Source organism: Rattus norvegicus, chromosome 4 (genome assembly GCF_036323735.1).
Source record: "Rattus norvegicus strain BN/NHsdMcwi chromosome 4, GRCr8, whole genome shotgun sequence".
Taxonomy (NCBI): domain Eukaryota; kingdom Metazoa; phylum Chordata; class Mammalia; order Rodentia; family Muridae; genus Rattus; species Rattus norvegicus.
Window position 1 is genome coordinate 179630166 of NC_086022.1, and position 21011 is coordinate 179651176.

Genomic DNA, 21011 nt, shown 5'->3' on the forward strand with positions numbered 1-21011 from the left:
ATTCAATCAAAATACCCATATCAATAGTAATAATAATAATAGTGATAATAATAATAATAATAATATAATGTGGAAATTTGAGGAAGCACAGGGACTGCTCCTACACACTAGTGTTACCATTGTTGATGAAAAGTCATTTTTACAGATCTATTTTATGTTTAGCTATGTATATGTGTCTGCATGGGTGGATAGTATGTTTTTGAGGGTTGGTTTCCTCAGAGACCAGGGCATTGGATCTCCTGAAGCTGTGCGCTGCCCAGCATGTGTGCTAGGAACTGAACAGGGATCCTCAACATAGACTCTCAACTATCAAGCTGTCTCTCCAGCCCCAGAAAGACATGTTGATACCTCACTTGAGTGTCAATTTTTAGTGTTTATGTAGAGAGACATAGACCCAGACAGTTACCTTCCTATCACAAGCAGGAAAAAAAAAGTTTATTTGGGGAGAGAGTGGTTTTTCTTCAGTTAAGAATCAATAGCAGACTTATTCCACTTTCTAGTGGAAGGGAAATATTAAAACTCCTCCACAATTTTTCCCACCACTATGTAATACCTAACACTTATGCTAGCATGGTGATCTGGAGGCCCAATTCAAAACACAGTGTGCCAACTCCTTAAACAGTTTGTTTAATTGCTGGGCGGTGGTCGTGCATGCCTTTAACCCCAACACTTGAGAGGTAGCAGCAGGCAAATCTCTCTGAGTTCAAGGCCAGTCTAGTCTACAGAGTGAGTTCCAGGACAACTAGAGCTACTCGGGAAAACCCTGTCTTAGAAAACAAACAAAAATAATAACAAAAAAAGTGTTTTTAATTGGAAAATATTCATACAATATAGTTTCATCATGTTTCCCTCCCCCAATTTCTTACAGATCCTCCCCATGTCCCTACCTACTCAACTTTCTGCTCGCGCTTTATCTACTCATCCACCTACCCATCCATCCATCCATCTACCCATCTCTCTAACAAAAGCAAAACCAAGAAACACACACACACACACTCCTCATGGTTTTCTAAAGAGAGAGAGAAAGTTAAATCAAGTTCAGGTTCATCTAGTCTGACAACTTCCCATCTACCCCACAAGTAACTCTCCCATTGAAGAATACCAATTTGGCTGGAGAGCTTCAAGTGTGGACTTAGAACCAAACAGAGAGGTGCATGCCGGTACTACAGCACCCAGAGGCCAAAGCAGGTATTGGGGCCAGTGTAGATCTTGTCTCCAGAAACTAAAACAAAGCAGAAAAAGACAGCGTGGAGTCCTGAACTGTCACTAACTGTCCTACCAGCTACCCGACAGAGGCTTCCTTCTGTTTGAAGATCAGGAATGAAGGCGTGAACGCTTCTGCATGTGCAACTGTAAGAGCCTGTGCCTTGCCCACACCCCTCCTTCTCAAGCCACCGGAAGGGCAGAGGTGGCAGCAGAAGGGGAGGCTGGAGTGCACTTACCTCATTTTGGAAACTTTCGCTGTATAATTTTTCCTCTCGCCTACTGCACTTGGAGTATATTCTTGCATATAAAACCCCCAAAGTCACTGTTCTCCTGATACTCAGGGACCAAAACTGCCACATAGTCACCCTTTGAAAACTCCTCTAATATGACTGGTGTTGGGGGGTGGGGAGCGCAGGGGAGTGGGTGACAAATGACATCTTTCAACAAAGGACACACTGAGTTTCCAAGAAAAGTAAACTCTTAAGTGAATTTCCGGTAAATCCAAGTATTTCTGCTGATGAACTGAGGAAACGTCAGAAAGTGTGTGCTCAAAGAAGCACTGTGGGACCTCGAAGGCACAGCTAACCTATCAGGCACAGGGGCGGGACCCGGAAGGCACAGCTGACCTATCAGGCACAGAGCAGTGTGCTTTGCGCAGACCTCGCAGCCATTCAAAGTTTACAGCCCAGGAACACAGGATGAAGCACAAAAGGCGCAACCTGGTACAGGAACTGCGGTAAGGAACCAGCTGCCTCCTTCCTCTCTGTCCTATGTTAAACATGGAGGACAGTTTAGAGCTTCCTGCAGTGGGGAGACCTGGAGGGGGGGCTGTGTTTCCCAAACTTTAGTTCATGTGATCACTGTACATGGAATTCCTACCCCATGCCCCGCCTTTAGGGGTGAGCTCAAGGATCCAAGAAGCTGTCTTTCTCCTCCTCCATGTGGCCACTGAAATCAGCACGCCTAGACACCATTCAACCTCCAAAAGGTAAGCTGCTGGAGCCAGGAAGGCAGCGCAGCCAGTGACTTGCCTGCAGCTGTGAGGACCTGGGACCTGTCTTAGGTGGGTTTTCCCAAAGCAGGCTGGGGAGGAAAGGGCTTCCTTGGCTCACACTTCCGCATCACTGCTCATCATCAAAGGAAGTCAAAGCAGAAACTCAAACGTGGCAGGAACCGGGATGCAGAAGCTGATTGCAGAGTCTACTGAGAATGCTTGCTCCCCGCGGCCTGCTCAGTCCACATTCTTATAGAACCCAGGACCACCAGGCGAGGAATGGCCACACCCACAATGGGCGGGGCCACACCAACCTTTAACTAAGAAAATGCCCTACAGGCTTGTCTACAGCTGGGTCTTATGCCGGTGTTCTCTCGGTAGAGGTTCCGCCTGCTCAAATAACTCTAGCTTGTGTCAAGTTGACATAAAAATTATCCAGAACCAGTTCAATACTCAAAAAACTACATTTTCTAATTGGATATTTTTTTATTTACATTTCAAATGTTATTCCCTTTCCCAGTTTCCTGTCCATAAGTCCCCTATCTCACCCCTCCCCCTTCTTCTATAAGGGAGTTCTTTCACCCTACCACTCCCCTTCCCACCTCCCCACCCAGACATTCCCCTACACTGGGAGTGGGGGGGGGGGTCCAGCCTTGGCAGGACCAAGGGCTTCTCCTCCCATTGATGCCCAACAAGGCCATCCTCTGCTACATATGTAGCTGGAGCCATGGGTCAGTCTATGTGACTCTTTGGGTAGTGGATTAGTCCCTGGGAGCTCTGGTTGGTTGGTATTGTTGTTCTTATGGGGTTGCAAACCCCTTCAGCTCTTTCAATCCCTTCTCTAACTCCTCCAACTGGGACCCCGTTCTCAGTTAAAATACAAAAGCAAAAACAAAACAAAACAAAAAAAACCACAGTTTTAAAAGCCAGGCAAGGTAGCGCACACTTGTAACCTCAGCACCAGGGCAAGTGGTCCCTGGTGCTCACGGGACAGCCAGCCCAACTGACTTGGCAAGCTCCCAACCAGTGAGAGACCCTGTCCTCCAAAACACAAAAACATAGAGAACACCTGACAATGACAACTGAGATTGTCCCCTGGCCTCGACAAGCACACAAACACAAACGCACAAGCAAGCACACACACGCACACATACACACCTGGCTAATTATTAATTGATTTTAAAATGTAAGCTATAATTCTAACAAGGGGGGGATGGAGCGTCCTTGGCCTCCATGTCTCCAGTGGAGGCCAGCCTACAGAGCACCTCCAAACAATGCTCAGCTGACTCAAAGCCCAGGCATCAGATCCGAGGCTGTTTACAAGTAGTCACAATAATGAAACCAGAAGACATCCACCAACGCTTGCTTTCCCTTTTGTCTGGCATCCTTCAGAGGTGACCGCCGTCATTTTTCATTAGCTCTCTAGAAAGAAGGCTGGCAGTACCCCTAAAAATTAAATAAAAGCAAAACCCCACTCCATGTGACATTGATGGAGTATGTTTGGTATGTGGTGAGATTCTGTGTGTGCCTGTTCCGTGTACACTTTTAAAAAAAAAAATTTAGCTGCGTCTTGCAGAGGAAGGTGCTTGGTAACCATGGTGCCTCCGATACAAAGGCCCGCAGAGTACGCCCACTGCCCTGTGAATGGGCCCTTTGTTCTCTGCACTGTTTTGGTAGGAAATGGTTGCTATTTAGGTCTCCAAGCGGGAATATAAATTACACTCACCTAATCAAACAGACCAGTAAATACAGCAGTTAATCTGACAACTTCGAATTCCTGAGTTGCGTTCTGACGCACAATCTAATGCCGGCAATCCTTGAAAGCCTGCGTGCACCGTAAGCCTCTGGTTGGTTACTAGGAGCTCTGAGGCCCTTCGCTTATCTCATTCATTACCACGAACGCCCGATTCTAAATCACAGTTCGACCGGGAGATTTCTTGGTGGCAGAAGAGGAAAGAGGTGGCCTTGGAGAACACAGCATTAAACCGGAGAGTAAAGAACTCACACCTGCTGCTTGGATGTGAGGGGAGGGACGGGAAGCCTGTGGTGACCTCAGGAAAGCAGAAGCGCACCTCAGGTCTGTTCGCTCAGAGCTTCCAGGGTGTGTCTAACAGGTCCAGTGTTCTGCTTCCATAATCAGCCCTGTGACTGCGGACACGGAAGCAATGCCTGTTTATCCACGGTGAGTCAACAGTCTTGCAACATCCCCCAAGATTTCCCAGATTCTCCACAGATACTCATCGTCATCTGCAGTCTCGATGTTCATCTCCTCGAGAATCCTCCCTCTACTCAGGGACAAAAAATAACCAAAACAAAACCGAACTCAACTTGCTCTGAAATGCAGCACCAACTGACATTTTAAAGTCAAGCTCCACCCCTCACCCCCCAAAAAATGTGTTCATTTCGTCCCCACAAATGAGTATCTACTGTTCGCTCATAGTTGCAAGACGCCCTTCAGACTTCGGAGTGTTTTTAGGGCACGGGGTCCAGTGTACCCACAGCCAATACTGAAAGCATTATCTGAACTATCCCCACTCTTTTGAAGGAGAAAAAAGAAAATGCTGTTTCTGGTTTTTAAAGGAGCCACTGTCACTTCTGGTTGTTTATTTTACTGTCTCCTGGGCGGTGGGTGGGTGGAGAGCAATTCACCTATAAAACCTGATTGTAGCTCGGTGGGACAATCTGAATACGCTAATCAATGCTAGTTAAACTAGGAATAAATAAACTCTTATGGCACCAGGGTTGCTACCCTCTTGAGGAAATTGCTGTTAATTTATTGAATCAATAATCTCGAAACAATAAATTATGAAGTCCTTTGTTTTACTGAGCCCTTTTCAGAGTGTCTTACAAAGCAGGGGCTTGGCAGATATCACAGCATGTTAGAAGGAGGGGACTGGAGCCCTGTCTTTGTATGTGGTTCATTAAGAGAGAGGCTAGACCATAAAAGTAAAAAGTGTACCAAGGGACATGGGCAGGGTGGGCTCGAACTTGGGGACGTGCTAACAAAACAATAACAGCTCTACTCCCTTCACTGCTTAACGTGACAAGGGGAAGCTTGGACTCTCTCCTCATTAACTCTACTTACAACAATTTGGTTTTATCTGTTAGCTGTTTGAGAATTACTATTTCTGCGTGTGAGTGTGTGTGTGTGTGTGTGTGTGTGTGAGAGAGAGAGAGAGAGAGAGAGGGGTGGTGGAGAGGGAGAAAGACAGACATGTGGGGGTCATGCGTGTATTTGTGTGGCTGTGTGTGTTTGCATGTGTGTGAACATGTGTGGAGGCCAGAGGTTAGTGCCGAGTCTTTCTCAGTTGACCTTTATTATTATCATGTGTGCATGGTGTGCATGGGTGTGTGTCTGCATGTGTGCATGCTTGTGCACGAAGGCACCCCAGTTCTCTCTATCCATCTTTATATGACTTCCAGAGAGATCCCACTCTGGTTCCCTGGTTTTCCCAGACAAGCCATCTAGATGTCCCTGATGCCTTATTTTTGGGGACAGGGTCTCACTCTGAACCTGGTATCCACTGAGTCCACTAAATCCACTAGGCCGTCTGGACAGTGACCTCAAAGATCTGCCTGCCTCTGCCTCCCCAGCACTGGGGTTAACAGACATGTGCCCTGCTTTGTATGTGGGTGCCATGGACCCAAACTCAGGCCTCACGGCTGCAGGACAAACACTTTACCAACTGAACCATCTACCCAGCCCCCAAATTATTACTTCTGAGGGCATAGTCATTACAAATCAGGATAAGATATTTTTCTCTGGTAGGCTACCACTTGACTGGCCAGAAGGCTTGTCTCACTGTTTCTCTCTCAGGTCTGGTCTCTTTTTTAATCTGTTCTCCCTCGAAGTCCTCGGGGTAAGATGAAACTTGCAGGCTCATTTTGGAGGTTGAACTTGACCCACAGAGAGTAAGACTGAAGAGCTAACATGGTGCCCGGCCCTATGGTTGAAGCCAAACAAAACATCAGCCACCCTCTCCGGGACCATCAGCCTGTTGGCCTCTCCACCGCATGCAAGTTTAACAGGTCATGAGAATAGTACCGTGGAAATCTTAAGCAGTTTCCTCATTATGTTTTTTACCTTTCGTGGCTATCAAAGTATCTTTTGGGTACCTATTCATCCTGTTAACAAAATTGCACCAAACACTAGCTCACCAGCGCTCTCGCTCGCTCGCTCTCTCTCTCTCTCTCTCTCTCTCTCTCTCTCTCTCTCTCTCTCTCTGTATATGCGTGTGTGTTTGTGTGTGTGTGTGTGTCTGTGTGTGTGTGTGTATTGGGGAAAAGCACACATCTGGGGTAATATCTGCAGATGAGACATTACTGTGGAAGCGGCGTCCCAGAAGCCCCTAATATCCAAAGCTTTCTGTAGATTAAGCTGCCTTAACGGCCCTGCAGCTCCTATAGGCAATTATCTGCCCGCTTGCGGAAGCCCTCAAGCTCACGTGAGGGATCTTCCGAGCCGAGATCCGCATACCTTAATTACGGAACCAATTTGGGACACCGTTTGCTCCAATGTTTTTAAGGGCCTCCCCTAGATTATAAGAACACGTCTAATTCAGGGCTGTTTTCTCGTGTGCTTGGAGACTCACAGACTTGGATGCAGACGGCTACAACGGCTCCCGGGAGCCCCTGGTTACCACCACAGTCTGCTGGGGGCCTTGCGGGTTCCGTTACAGACTGACCTAAAACCAGAAATATTAGTCCCGGGAGCTGGACTTGTGGCAGGAGTGTGCCCTGTGTGAGACCCGCCTCTGACGATCGGATTGTTATGACCTAGCAACAGGGAACTGAAAACCAACGTTTTGTGAAGGGTCATCAATCTTGGGCCAGAGTGCCTTAAAGAACTGCAGGTGGGGTCTGTAACGCCACCTCGCCATTCCAAATTGCTCAGCACACATCCCTGGACCCGATGAGACAAAGGGGACACACCTGTATATATTACACACTCCAGGCCACAGCTGACACTAAGGTTATCAGGTCTCCTTGGGCTGATCCAATTGTAAAAGATTGCTGTAGGCAGGAAGGTAGTGCTTTCCTGAGGAGGCCAGGAAATTCTCTGAGCTGAGGATCCTATCAGAGTCCTGGGACATTCTGGTGGCAGGTCTAGTGCCCTCGTAACCTGGCTGCAGACCACAGAGAACATAACCCAGGCGTCTTCTTTAAACTGCTGTATATGATATCTCAGACCAATTAGCATTCCGGGGAGTCAGTAATATTTGGTTGTATTAAACGTTATAAGGTGGTGTCAGTATAGAGGAAGGTAGCCTTGCCGAGCCCAGGGACCACTCTCGATATCCACAGCACTTGCTTGGGTAAAGTACCCACCCAACTTCAGGAACGAACGAAGGAGGATCAGATTGGATCAGGAACTTGCCTAAGGCCACAGGCTGACGGAGCCCGAAAGTGACCTGTGACGCTAACGGACCTCCGAAACTCCAGTGCTAGTCCTTCTGCCTGTATGGACTTGCCCTGAAGTTTATCTCTTCTGTCTGTATGTCTTCAAGGCCTTGATTACCTTTCACCCATAGAAACGAACCAGAATCTTGCTCCTGTGGGTAGTCCGCACCCTGAAATTCTCCCAGGAAAACGATTCAAGCTGAGTGCCGTGGCTGTGTCTGCCACGGCTCTATAAAGGAGCAGAGCCGGTAGAATGGGTTTATGGTTAAAGGAGATTTCCTAGACAGTCATACTTGTTCACTGGGCGCAACAATGACTGTCATCAACTGGTGAGGCTGGGAACCCAGGAGCTATTCAGCCCACAAAACACGAGGCGTCAAGCCATCCCAACCCGATGGAGAATTCCCAGGGAGCCACTGATCTCAGTGCACAACAGAGGCCCAAAGATGCTGGGTTCTGCTATTAGCAAAAGAATGTAGCAACAGTGGCAGAGGCAGAAACAAACGGAGCGGAGGAACCCAACCCGGAAGCACTGAGATACCTCCATCCGGCTGCCACCGGAAGCCGCTGCCCACGTTTAGGGTGGGGCTTCCATTTTAAAAAGCCTTTCCGGGTGCATCCAGTATCCGATCTAGTTAGTTACAGATCTGGTCAAGTGTATAACCTAGAGTAAACATCGATTGGCTTACACCTGTTATTCCAGTACTGGAGAGGGTAATGGGAGAAGTTAGAGCTATAAAGCAAACCAAACACACAAATAAAACCAATACCTACAGAACAAGTACTGGGCTCCCATGTCTGTGAATTCATTCGTGTAAGGGAAGATAAATTTTAACTTCGCATCATCTTATTAATATTGAACAGTTATTACTGCTTTCTTACAGCAAAGTCCTGCCGAGCGTACATGATTCCCCTTAATGCTCCACAGGATGAGTTCTATTCTATGGTAAATGAGAGGAGCGGATACAGTCATTAAGACTTTCTGCTCTTCCAGAGGATCTGAACTGGGTTCTCAGGACCCACATCAGATGGCTCATGATGGCCAGTAACTCCATTTCCAGGGTATCTGACGCCCTCTCTGGCCTCCACAGTCAGATGTATTAAAGCTCTACATTCAGACTCCCCTCAGGACTGAGGCTCCCACTCCCCACCTCCATCCACCCTGAGCTTCGGCTGCTGTTGTGTGTTGAGAGAGACCTTCTCCAAGAGTGACAGTGAGCCAAAAGTCACTGCCTCTGCACAAGCTTACACCCCTTCTCGGGAAGCAGCTCATTTACCACAGTACATCTGCGTCCTTTGCTTCACTTAGACCTGACACCAGTGGTCCATCCTACTGGGGAACTCTCACGGGATCAGACGAGTCAGCCACCCCCTGCCTGAATGAATCCTTCTGCCCCTTCTTCCAGCTCCTGTTCTGGAGAGGCACCTGTTGTGTGAGACACTTCCTGAAAGAAGTGACCAGACCTCTACTCACCTCAGAGTGGGCACCACAACGAACCGAGGTCACCATTCTTCTCAAGTCCAACCTAGCAAGCCAGTGGATTTATTGGTGTTGCTTACAGAGCAGGAGAGTATGGGTGAGGGGGTGCTGGTGGGAGCATGAATGACTGACAGGCAGCTGCATCGCTGAAAAGCCCACCCCGTGAGAGCTGCAGCCTAGAGCTCTGTACTTGGCTTGCAGGCAGCTCAACAGGTCAGACCGCCTCCCTCCTCCTTAGTCCTCTGTAGGCTCATGGACTAAAAGCCATCCGAGGGAAGCCATCTGAAGCTGGAGAGATGCTTGGCTTGGCAGTGAGGATCCCTAGTTGCTCTTGTAGAGGATCCAGGTTTTGTTCTCAGTCTCTACCTGGTGGCTCACAACTGCCTGTAACTTCGGTTCTAAAGGACCCCACACTCTCATCTTGTAAGGGAGCCCCAGAGTGGGCACAGAACACACCCAGACACCAAATTCTCACCACAAAGGAGAGTTTTTCACCCAGGAAGGACAAGGCAGGGGTGGGTGGACTGCCTCTGGGTTGAGCAAAGGCAGACAGAAGGTATTATTTTCAAGAGTGGCTTTTTAAGGAGATGGAGGGGAAGTCTGTGTTAGGCTGAGTTGGGAAGTCCTGCTTGGACCTGTACACCAGGGAGGCCAAAGCATGAACTTTGATTGTTGGGCCATATTAGAGAGCCCTTCACTTCTGACTTCCCAGGGCCCTGAGCATACATGGCGCACACATATGCTTAAAATAACTCAATATTTAAAACTAGAGAAATGTATCGTCTTAGTGGATCTTGAACAAAGCAACTATAAAAAATTTTTTGTGTGTTAAGCTATCAGAAAGGTTTATTTTATGGATATGATACAGCACATTGATTGATTCGGATCTAATGACCCACCACTGAACCCCTGGATGAGTCCTATCTGAACATGGATACTTTAATGCACTACGGGATTTGATTTTTTGCTGTTTTACTGGAGATTTTAATGTCCAACTTCCATCAAGCACTCTGTCCTATAACTTTTATTTATGTTGTTGGGTTTTTTTTTCCTCTTGGTTTTTCCAGATAGAGTTTCTCTGTGCAGACCTAGCTGTCCTGAAACACTCTGTGGACCAGGTTGGCCTTGAACTGATACAGATCCGTCTGCCTCTGCCTCCTGAGTGCTGGGATGAAAGGGGTGTGGGAAACGCCTGGCTTTTGCTGTGTTCTTAACCTTGTTTTGTCAGGAAGGTGAAAGTGACTGTCTCTGGGTCTGGAGAAATTGTATCCACTTTTATGATACAGAATAACGTAAGGAGATTGGTGTTATCTGTAGAGAATACAGTCTTAGGTATTCAACACTGATACCGCCTGGTCCTAAGCTTTCTATGTTAGGAATTTTTGTTGTTGTTGTTGCTGTTGTTGTTGTTACCTTGTGTCATAACCTACAGTTTGGCTACAGTTTCCTAAATCTTCATGATTCCCTCTTGGTAATGTGTATGGATTTGTACGTTTTCCATTTCTTCTAATTATGAAACTTGGCATGCAACTGTTTCCAGTGCGTGCTAAGTCTTGCAGGTTTCTGTGCTCACCTCTGTGTCTGTCTGAGAGAGGTTCCTCTCTCTTCAGCCACACTAGCTACAGGAGCGTCTATTTCTTAACCTTTCTGAAGAACCAGCTCTTCGCCCCTCTCACATTTTCACCCTGTAGTCCTCATTCCACTGATTCATGTGATTATCTTTGGGTCCCCCCCCCTACTAACTTTTGGGTTCCATTTGTTCCAATGGCAGTTTAGTTGCTTCAAATCTTTCTATATTTTGATATAGCCACTGATTTGTACAAACTTTTTTGGCACTGCCTTAACTGTACCCTATAGACATTGGTATGTTGAGAGTATTTTCAAGAAAATACTCTTATTTTTAAAAAACGTTCTTCCTTGATCTATCGAGTGTCCAAAAATCAGTGGTTTCGTTACAGTGTTTCCTTCATTGTTTATCTCTAGCCGAACTGCATTCCCATGAAAGGATACTTGACATGGTCTCGGTTTAGGGCCCCCATAGGATGAATCCTATAGAACGTTCCCTGCAGTGATTAGGAGAATGTGCATCCGATAGCTGTTGGCTGGAATGCTCTGTGCGCATGTCAGCTTTATTATGTGTAGGATGAAATCTCACTCTCCCGTTTCTTTGTGGCCTGGATAATCTGTCATTGCCAAAGGTTTGTGTTAAGACCCTTAGCTGTTCCAGTATTTGAGCATATTTATCTATCTCTGTGGGCCTATCATTACTTTGACTTATATATTTAATTCCCCAAATAATGAATTCATAATTTTTACATTAATTGTGTGCCATATGCCCAAAATAATGTGCAGTGATATTGAGCTAATACTGCTGTGGTCCCCACTGGGTGGCAAGCACTACTTTAAATGTTTGACACTTAGCTCTTTTTCTAAACCTTGTATCGATTCTATGTGAGCTTCATATCATGCACCCCAGCTCCCCTCAGCCCCCTGCACCCACATATCCATCCTTTGCCCTTGCAACCTCCCCCCAGTAAAAAACACATACAAACAACAACAGGAAACAAACAGCACAGAAAACATCTCATCATGGGAGCCGTAGTGTGTCACAGCACGTCCCACAATATATCCTTCCATCCACACAACTTCACTGGCAAATGTTCGTTGCAATGAGTCATTGGTCTGGTTCGAGATTTCTGGCTTCTGTGACATCATCAATATTGGATCCTCATCAGGACTCCTCCCACTTATCCTGCTGTTCCCTGTGTCATGGAGATCCTGTAGTTTTGAACCATCAGGCCTGGCCCTTTCACATGCCCCAACCATGCAGATGATAGAGATTTTAGATTGGACCATTTGAGAGCTCTTGATCTGGGCCTGGGTGGTAGTTGAGGTGGTCATCCCATTGGTTCTCCCTTATCTGCTCTCCAGGGCGAGCTCTCCAGATGGCTCTAGCTAGGCCACCCCCAATGCCACCATCAGCAGGAAGCACGGTCAGCTCTCAAACCCTCAAATCCACTCACCTGCACCCATGCCTCCAGAGCGGGCTCCACTACACTGCCTAGTCAAGGCCTGGATGGGGCCCACTCTCCCAAGTGCTAAAGCCTGTGAGGGGCTGAGCCAGCCCTCCTGTTCTCACTACTGCAGACAGTGGGAGGGAAAGGAGAAGAGAACCATCAACACCTCCACACTACCTCATGCCAGACAGGTTGTAGGACCAGCTCTCCCACCCTTGCCCTTGGGGCCAGTTCGCTTGTACTACTGTGCTGCCTAGGAGAGGTCAGGGCCCCGCTCTCCCAGGAGCTACAGCTGATGAAGGCCAGGGCTAGCTCTCCCAAGCTCGTGGCCCCTGTGGTCAGCTTTCACGACTGCTGGAGTGGTAAGGGCAGGGGGAAAGGGAGCCATTACCTCTGAGCCCATGATACTCTACAGCAGACAACCAGCAGAGTCACTTCTCCAAGGCTCACACACTTGGGGCCAGTTCACCTATACCCCATCCACCAGGGCCAGCTCTACTGTGCTACCTGGGCAAGGCATAGACAGGGCCTTCTCTCCTGAGTGCTGCCAGCAGTGAGAGTGTCACATCCAGTGAGGGGTGGGGCCAGTTCCTCACAGCCCCTGGACATCCAGGTAGTCCCCTGCAGCTTCCCCAGCCAGGGATGTCCCCATGTTCTCCAGTGGTAATATGAGCCACAGACATTGACACCGACCCCGTCACTGCTTAGCCACTGACTCAGGCATCGTCCTCAGTGGAGTCACCTTGGCTCCAGGTGACAAGGCTGGCCACTCACAATAGGCTCTTCCTCTCCACCCTCCAGTTCCATCTCTCTTCATACTGCTCAAGCTGCCCCATTTCTGTTTCTCTCCCATCTGACCACCACATGCTAGCACATCGTGGTGATCCCAGCCGAGGACTGGCCACACGACTGGCACGCCTCTGGGGGACATCCTCCATCCACACTTCGTGGTGTCTCAGGTGTGCTGTGCAGTGGGGGGGAGGGGACGTGGATGGCATTGTAATCCCCAGGTCTCTGTCTTCCTCCTTCTACCTGGATGTGATTTGATTTTTCATGAGTCCCAGGCATAAAACAGCTTTGGCCACCAAGCTAGGATGAACAAAGAACCACCACCTGCTCTGCCCCTGATGTAAGCGCACCACCACCAACATGGCGTCCCTTCGCCCACCGCCGGGTGGGGGGGGCATATATGTTTAGAATTGCTATTTCTTCTTGCTAAATTGGTGACTTTGTTATTCTGTATCAACCTCTTAGCTATTTTTACTCTTTAGATATATATATATATATACATATATATATATATACTCTATTTTATTGCTATTGATATAATCAGGTTCTCTTTACATTTCTGTCATGTATATCTTTAAAGGTCCAGTAAGGGTTTTTTTGTAACATATTTGGGTGTCATCATTTATACACTTAGCGATTCCATGCCTTTTAACAGAAGAATTTGGTCCATTTACGTTTAAGGTAATTATTGACAGTAAAGGTCTTACAATCAACCTTATGTAACTTGGTTTTCTAACGGGGGTTTCTCCCCTTCTCCCACAGCTTCCCCTTAGTGGATGTGTATACTCCACATACCTTCCTGCGCTGTCTCCTTATTCGTTAATGTCTCCTCGTTTTAGCTCAAGGTCTTACTATAGCATTGCTGGTAGAGGAGCCTGAATGGAAGCATACTTTCTCAGCTTTCATTTTTCTGGGAAAAATCTCTCTCTCTCTTTCTTTTCTAAGGGATTATTTTTTTTTTCTGAACACAATGCTTTCGGCTGGTTTTTGAAGTTCTTTGTGCTGAAAAAAAATCTCTGGTGCCTCTCCCCTGACCCATGGGATTTCTCCTGAGGAGTGAGGCTGTGTGGATTGCAATGCCCACATGCTGTTTCTTTCCTGTTGAAACCTTGAGGTCTTCCTCTTTAACATTCACCCCTGAGAGCTTGATTTTAAGATCTTAGAGCAGACTTAAATGAGCTGCCTCTTCCCTCACGGTGTCTCTTCACTGTAACAGAACAGTAGCCGAGACGTGGATTACAACCTGTAGGCCCAGTAAACCCTGTTCTCCACAGGTGCCTTTATCACCACTCTGGGAAGCAGGCAAGACTGCTGAACTATTCTTCACACAGAGACAGGAAGTGGCCTGTAGTCTGTCCTCATAAGACTCAGGCTAGAACCCAGGGAGGGCTCAATGCCTCGTTCTGTGATGCCCTTGGTTAGACATTGCAGGATTCTGTCTGGCTCTAGGAAGACTCACTGTAGATGGACCAACCCTGGCTTCCTCTGCTACTCCTGTGCACAGCAGTGTGTGTCACCCCCTGAGGTGACAACACACTAGAACCAGCACAACACTGGGCTAAGACCATGTCCCACGCATCTATTGTCTATCTGTAGTTGCGGTGGACTTGTGTCTGGCCGTACCTGACCACAGTTTATACATTAGAACAAAGTCTGAGAGACTCCAGCCATGTGTCACCACTAGAGTCACATCTATAGCCAGGTCTGGTAATGGGGAGCCTGAGTCTTCTCACTGTTAGTGTTTGCTGGTCCAACACTAAATTCCATGGGCAATCTGATACTTATTTCTGCATCCTAACACTTGTCTGCTGCCTGAGGTTGGAGTTAAGCTGACACAGGCAGTCCTTTGGCTGTACAGGTAGCTGCCAAATCTCCCAATTCTGAGAATGTATGCTGTCTTAGGAATGCACCGCTGTCCTACGTATCCGATGAGGATGTGATTCAAGGCATAAATCTCTCCCACCAGAGCTCAGGTGGCTTCCTGGGATTGTGGAAAATGCTACAGTCCCAACTGAGAGCCCTATCCTGACAAAGCTACTGTGACCGAGGTTGCAAGATGGATGCTGAAAACAGTCCTTCAGCTGCCAACTCAGTGTTAAATGGGTCACACCTGAGTCTCACATTATACATTAGATGTGACCCAGACCCATCCCAAGGTTGGAACTGATATGGACAGCAATTGGCTTTGCCTCCCAATACACAGGACTTGGTCTGCTGCCCGAGTGGTCTCTGAGAGTTTCTATCTAGTGAGTGTGAGTGCTTGTCCGTGCCTCAGCAGGCCTGTCACCAGCACTCCAGACATCCCTGTGTGAGCATTTGTATCCTGATCTTCAGCAAGTGAAGTCTGGCTTCCCTCTGGCACCTGAGTGAAAAAGTGTGAGCTGCCTATGGATCTCAATTAGTTTCAGTCTGTGAGGGTTAAGCCAAAGATTGGAGCCCTGGGACTCTGCCTCGTATTGTAACACACTCAGGTAGCACTGTTACTTGGGTTTTGTTTTTATAAATGCACTGTGGTGTGTGTGTGTGTGTGTGTGTGTGTGCATGTGTGTGTGTGCATGTCTGTGTGTGTGTGCATGTGTGTGTGCGTGTGTGTGTGTGTGTGTGTGTGTGTGTCCACAGGGCTGTAGGATCCTTTGGAACCGGGATCAGTTACAAGCAGACGGCACTGCCACGTGAATGCTGACAACTGAACCCAGGCCCTTTAGGAGAGCCCTAGGCACTCCAAACCGTGTCTCTCCAGACCCTGCTGCTACTGGTTTGATTGTAAGATAGGAGTTGGTCAGATCTCCTTCCCCGAAGTAGGAGGTGTCCTTCCTGTCCTTGTACCTGGAGATGGTGTTTTAGTTAGGGTTTCACTGCTGTGAGCAGACACTATCACCAAGGTAACTCTTATAAAGGACAGCATTTAATTGGGGCTGGCTTACAGGTTCAGAGGTTCAGTCCATTATCATCAAGGCCGGAGCATGGCAGCATCCAGGCAGGCATGAGGCTGGAGGAGCTAAGAGTTCTATATCCTCAACCAAAGGCTGACAAGAGAAGACTGGGTTCCAAGGCAGTTAGGATGAGGGTCTTAAAGCCCATACCCACAGTGACACACCTACTCCAACAAGGCCACACCTCCTAAAATGCCACTCTCCAGGGCCAAGCATATACAAAGCATCACATATGGGGAGGGATAATAATCCCCTTACGGCTTCTTTAGTGAATTTTCATTTTGTTACACCACACTGGGCACTCTACTCTCTCCCCAGTTTCCCAAGCACCTGCAAAGGCTCCTTTGGTGTCCGACATCTGTTGGCCTTGAACTGTCCATGGGGAAACAACTTCCAGAAGACCCTGTTCATCTGCCCTCTCTCCCTGTCTCCGACCATTCAAATGAACTACCCATGCTCAAGGTTCTGCCGCAGGCTCTGCTTTGGGCTTCAGGTGAAGCATTTCCACTGGAAGAGCAGGTATGAACTGTGCGTGCGAACAGTGAACACACAAAGAATCCACTTGACTATTTAAAGGTATTAGAGTCCCAGTAGAAATGTGATAGACGGGGTTGGGGATTTAGCTCAGTGGTAGAGTGCTTGCCTAGCAAGCGCAAGGCCCTGGGTTCGGTTCCCAGCTCCTCAAAAAAGAAAAAAAAAAGAAAGAAAGAAATGTGATAGACGTCAAAAGCTCACTTGTCGTGCATTGAGAATAGGAAGACGCCAAGAACTTTCTTTTTCGTGGTATAAACTGTCCCAGGTTTCTAAAGCTTGTGCCTTTTCTCTTACTGAGCAAAAACATAGGAATAATTTTATCTTAATAATTATTTCTTCCCACTCCCATGACCAAGCAGAGGTTGAATACAGCGGAAGACCTCAACCAGCGTCCACAAAAATCACACAGCAGCGGACGGGACTTGGGGAGCATTTGCCCAATTCGGGTGATTTCCTCACTAACTCTGACAGAAGAGTCACCTGACTTCCCAGGGAAAACAATGGCAGATTGATTTGGCTACCTGGGCATCTGTGGCTCTAGGAGTTGTCGTTCATCAACATTAAGCTGACTTCTTTGCAAAGGATCTTACAATCACATAGACTTGAGTTTTAAAGTTCACATGCATGGAATGTCTCTGCCCTGCTCTGAGGGAGCTCAGAGGTCTCCGTTTAACAACTGCCTTGAAGATGAAAACCATACGTTGTGGGCAAGAGGCTGGAGCTGTGATTCGGTTGGCCACGTGGGCCGGGCACAAAGGAAGGCCTGGGCTCAGTCTCCAGGAGGCATAATCGAGGCACGGTGCACACACCTGTGATCCTAGTGCTTGATAGGTAGAGACAAGAAGATCAGAAGTTCAAATTCAAGGTCATCCTTAGCTACATAGTAAGTCCAAGCCTTGCTTGTCCACAGCAAGAAAAAAGTGTGGTGTGTGTGTGTGTGTGTGTGTGTGTGTGTGTGTTATATCCATGGTGTGGTGTGTGTGTGTGTTATATCCACGGTGTGTGGTATGAGTGTTATATCCAGTGTGTGGTGTATGTGTTATATCTACAGTGTGTGGTGTGAGTGTTATATCCACAGTGTGTGGTGTGAGTGTTATATCCACAGTGTGTGGTGTGAGTGTTATATTCACTGTGTGTGGTGTGTGGTGTGTTATATCCATGGTGTGTGGAGTGTTATATCCGAGGTGTGTAGTATGTGGTTGTGAGTGTTATATCTACAGTGTGTGGTGTGAGTGTTTATATTCATGGTGTGTGTTATAACCATGGTATGTGGTGTGAGTGTTAAATTCACTGTGTGTGGTGTATGTGTTATATCCACAGTGTGTGGTGTGTGGTGTGTTATATTCACGGTGTGTGGTGTGAGTGTTATATCCAGTGTGTGGTCTGTGTGTTATATCCACAGTGTGTGGTGTGAGTGTTATATTCACTGTGTGTGGTGTGTGGTGTGTTATATCCATGGTGTGTGGAGTGTTATATCCGAGGTGTGTAGTATGTGGTTGTGAGTGTTATATCTACAGTGTGTGGTATGAGTGTTATATCCATGGTGTGTGTTATAACCATGGTATGTGGCATGAGTATTATATCCACGGTGTGTGGTGTGTGGTGTGTTATATCCCCGGTGTGTGGTGTGAGTGTTATATTCACTGTGTGTGGTGTACGGTGTGTTATATCCAAGGTGTGTGGTGTGTGTGTTATATCCACGGTATGTGGTGTATGTGTGTTAAATCCACGGTGTGTGGTGTGAGTGTTATATCCATGGTGTGTGGTGTGTGGTGTGTGTGTTATATCCACAGTGTGTGCTGTGGTGTGAATGTTCTATCCATGGTGTGTGGTGTGTTCTATCCATGGTGTGTGGTGTGTTATATCCATGGTGTGTGGTGTGTGGTGTGTGTGTTATATCCACAGTGTGTGCTGTGGTGTGAATGTTCTATCCATGGTGTGTGGTGTGTTCTATCCATGGTGTGTGGTGTGTTCTATCCATGGTGTGTGGTGTGAGTGTTATATCCACTCTACTAGTTTGCTAATCTTTCCCAGGCTGGCCACGTGCCCAAGGGATGGATGAGATTCTGATCAGCATTTACCCGTGCATGGTGGAGCCGTAGAAAGGAGGCAAGGCCACGGCTAGGCTGTCAACATTCTGTCACGGAAGTGGGGAGGAGCTCGTGAGGCCCCCACCTCTGCCGCCTGAGGAGCTGGTTACTGGCTTTTAACTCTTTTTAATTAACAGGTAAAATGTGTGGTTTTACCATGGACAACATGTTTGGAAGTGCATGCAACATGACATGTCACTATGTCATATGGCATGAGTAAGCCAGCTAATTAGCACAGCATCACCTCACACAAGTTTCATTTCAATGGTGAGAACACTAGGTAGCCACTCCTGAGCATTTTCCAAGAGGATGTGCTATGAACTATGGTCACCATATTGTCTAATAAGTCGTCTCAACTCCTGTGTTTCGCTTTTACCATGTGATAGAAAATCATCCCACACCTATATGCTACATTCCAAATTGCCATTCTCCCATGAGCACTGCAATCTGGGTCTGTAAATGAAGGCCTCCTCCAACTTATCAGAGCGGGACATGAAGGCTAACGGGCTGGAGGCTGCAGGTTGTTCCCGTCCCTGCAGAAAGTGAACTCCAGCTGCACTGTTGGGACAAGATTCCCACACTCATCCTCACTGCTGCAGATTTTGTTTTGTTTGAAGATGAATGACAAATAAACAAGCCCCTCTATCAAAAGCAGCAAGGAAGTCACAGTTTACAGTGTACTTTCTTTAAAGATTTACTCTCGTCACTTTTATCCCTTATATGGCCTGTAAGGCTCCATTGCCCCTGTCCTCTGAAAGTGGAGGACTCTGGTGAATTAGATCCTTTCTCTTATGCTGGGTCACACAACCAGCTAGAAGAAGAGTTTGAGAGCACACGGCATGTGCTCTGTCACTCTGTGCTAAACTAGTGCTGGAGGGGTTTGGCCAATCCCCTGGGCCCATGATGTCATAACACCAAGAAAAGGCAAGCATTACAGGCAAACTGGCCCACCTGCTTCTTCTAGCTGTCCCTAGAAGCAGAAACTGCTACTGAATCCCACCTTGTTTAACAGACCACAGCTCTTAGCTAATACATAAAAATGATTTGTATCAATGCAGAGCCAGGTGATGCTTTGAAATGTGGATACTTTGTGTCCTAAGTTCATCGGGGCTGCTGAGAAAAACCTCCGAGGAAAGCAGCAGAAGGGAGGATGGTCTGGTTTGGTTTCTAATTCCAGGCCACAATCCATGGGTTCAGAAAAAGTCAAGGGGAGATTACAAGCAACCAGACACATCACGTCCACAGTCAAGAACAGTAAGGAGCAAATGCACCCACAGCACCTGTTGATTGTCACCTAGCAAATGGTGCTCCATACAGCAGCCTGGGTTTTCAATTAACAGTCAAGACCATCCCCCACAGGCATGCGTGCCCACAGGCCTAGCCCATCTAGGCAGTCCCTTATTCAGCCCTGCCCCATGTGACCCTAAATTGTAGCAAGTAGACGTTTAATACTAATCATCACCCTGGGTGATATTTAAACCAGCTTAAATGCACCTCTTTCTTTAGTTCTCATTTCCTTGCAATAAAAGCCATCACACCCACTTCTCCTAGCTTTCTGAAATGCACACTATGTTCTTCTCATCTGTAGTCACCCTACTGTGCAAGAGTACACCACGATTCCTGCCTCCCATGTGACTATAAGTTAATGTCCATTGATAACCCTCTCCCTGGCCTTCCCTCCTGTTCGCCTCACCTTCCGGTGACTGCCAGTGCACTCTCAGTGTCTGTGAAATCAGCCTCTTCAGATTCCACGACTCACATCATGTGCTCCAAGCCTATATTATTCTTTGGCTGGAATTTTGTTTTTCACTTACCTTGATGATGTCCCTTTCCAGCCCTGTTATAAGATCTTTTTCCATGGCTGAACCGTACACACACACACACACACACACACACACACACACACTCACACTCTCTCTCTCACATATTCACACACACACACTCTCTCACACACACACTCACACACATATTCACACACTCACACAAACACACACACACACTCTCATATTCACACACACTCACACACACACACACTCACACTCTCTCTCACATATTCACACACACTCACACAAACGCACACACACACACTCTCTCTCACACACACATATTCACACACTCACACAAACACACACACACTCTCTCTCTCATATTCACACACACTCACACACACACACACTCACACACACACATATTCACACACACACACACACACACACACACACACACACCCTGTAGGTGTTTATCGGTTGATGAACACACAGATGGACACACGGACACTTTCCACTTCTTTGCTCTAGTTATCAGGCTGGAGGATGAGCAGACAGTTGTATCTTATACAGGTCTGTGAGAAAAGTGTTTTGATATGTCTTCTCAGTTTTCTCTTTTTTAAACAGTAAGACTTTCTACCTTTCTAGCCTATAACCTGGAATGGGGGAGGGGGTGGCATGGTGGATTTTGCCCTTGTGGTGAGCCAAAGGGGGCTTTTGTCCTTGTGGTGAGCCAAAGGGGGCTTTTGTATGCTGGACTTTGATAGCTGGACCTTGGGAATCAGCCTCAGGAGAAAGATGT

General features: G+C 47.3%; 1 long non-coding RNA gene across 3 annotated transcripts in view; it reads left to right on the forward strand.

Moving 5' to 3' along the window:
* Positions 1-1646: 1646 nt before the first annotated feature.
* LOC102554453 (uncharacterized) overlaps positions 1647-21011 on the forward strand; it is a 22950-nt gene continuing 3585 nt past the window's right edge. Inside the window, exons 1-5 of one of the 3 annotated variants that reach the window (XR_010066311.1) lie at positions 1647-1942; positions 2104-2194; positions 9007-16338; positions 16713-17236; positions 18388-18580. This is a non-coding gene — a long non-coding RNA (uncharacterized LOC102554453). The other 2 variants (XR_005504056.2, XR_010066312.1) reach the window with 2 other exon arrangements.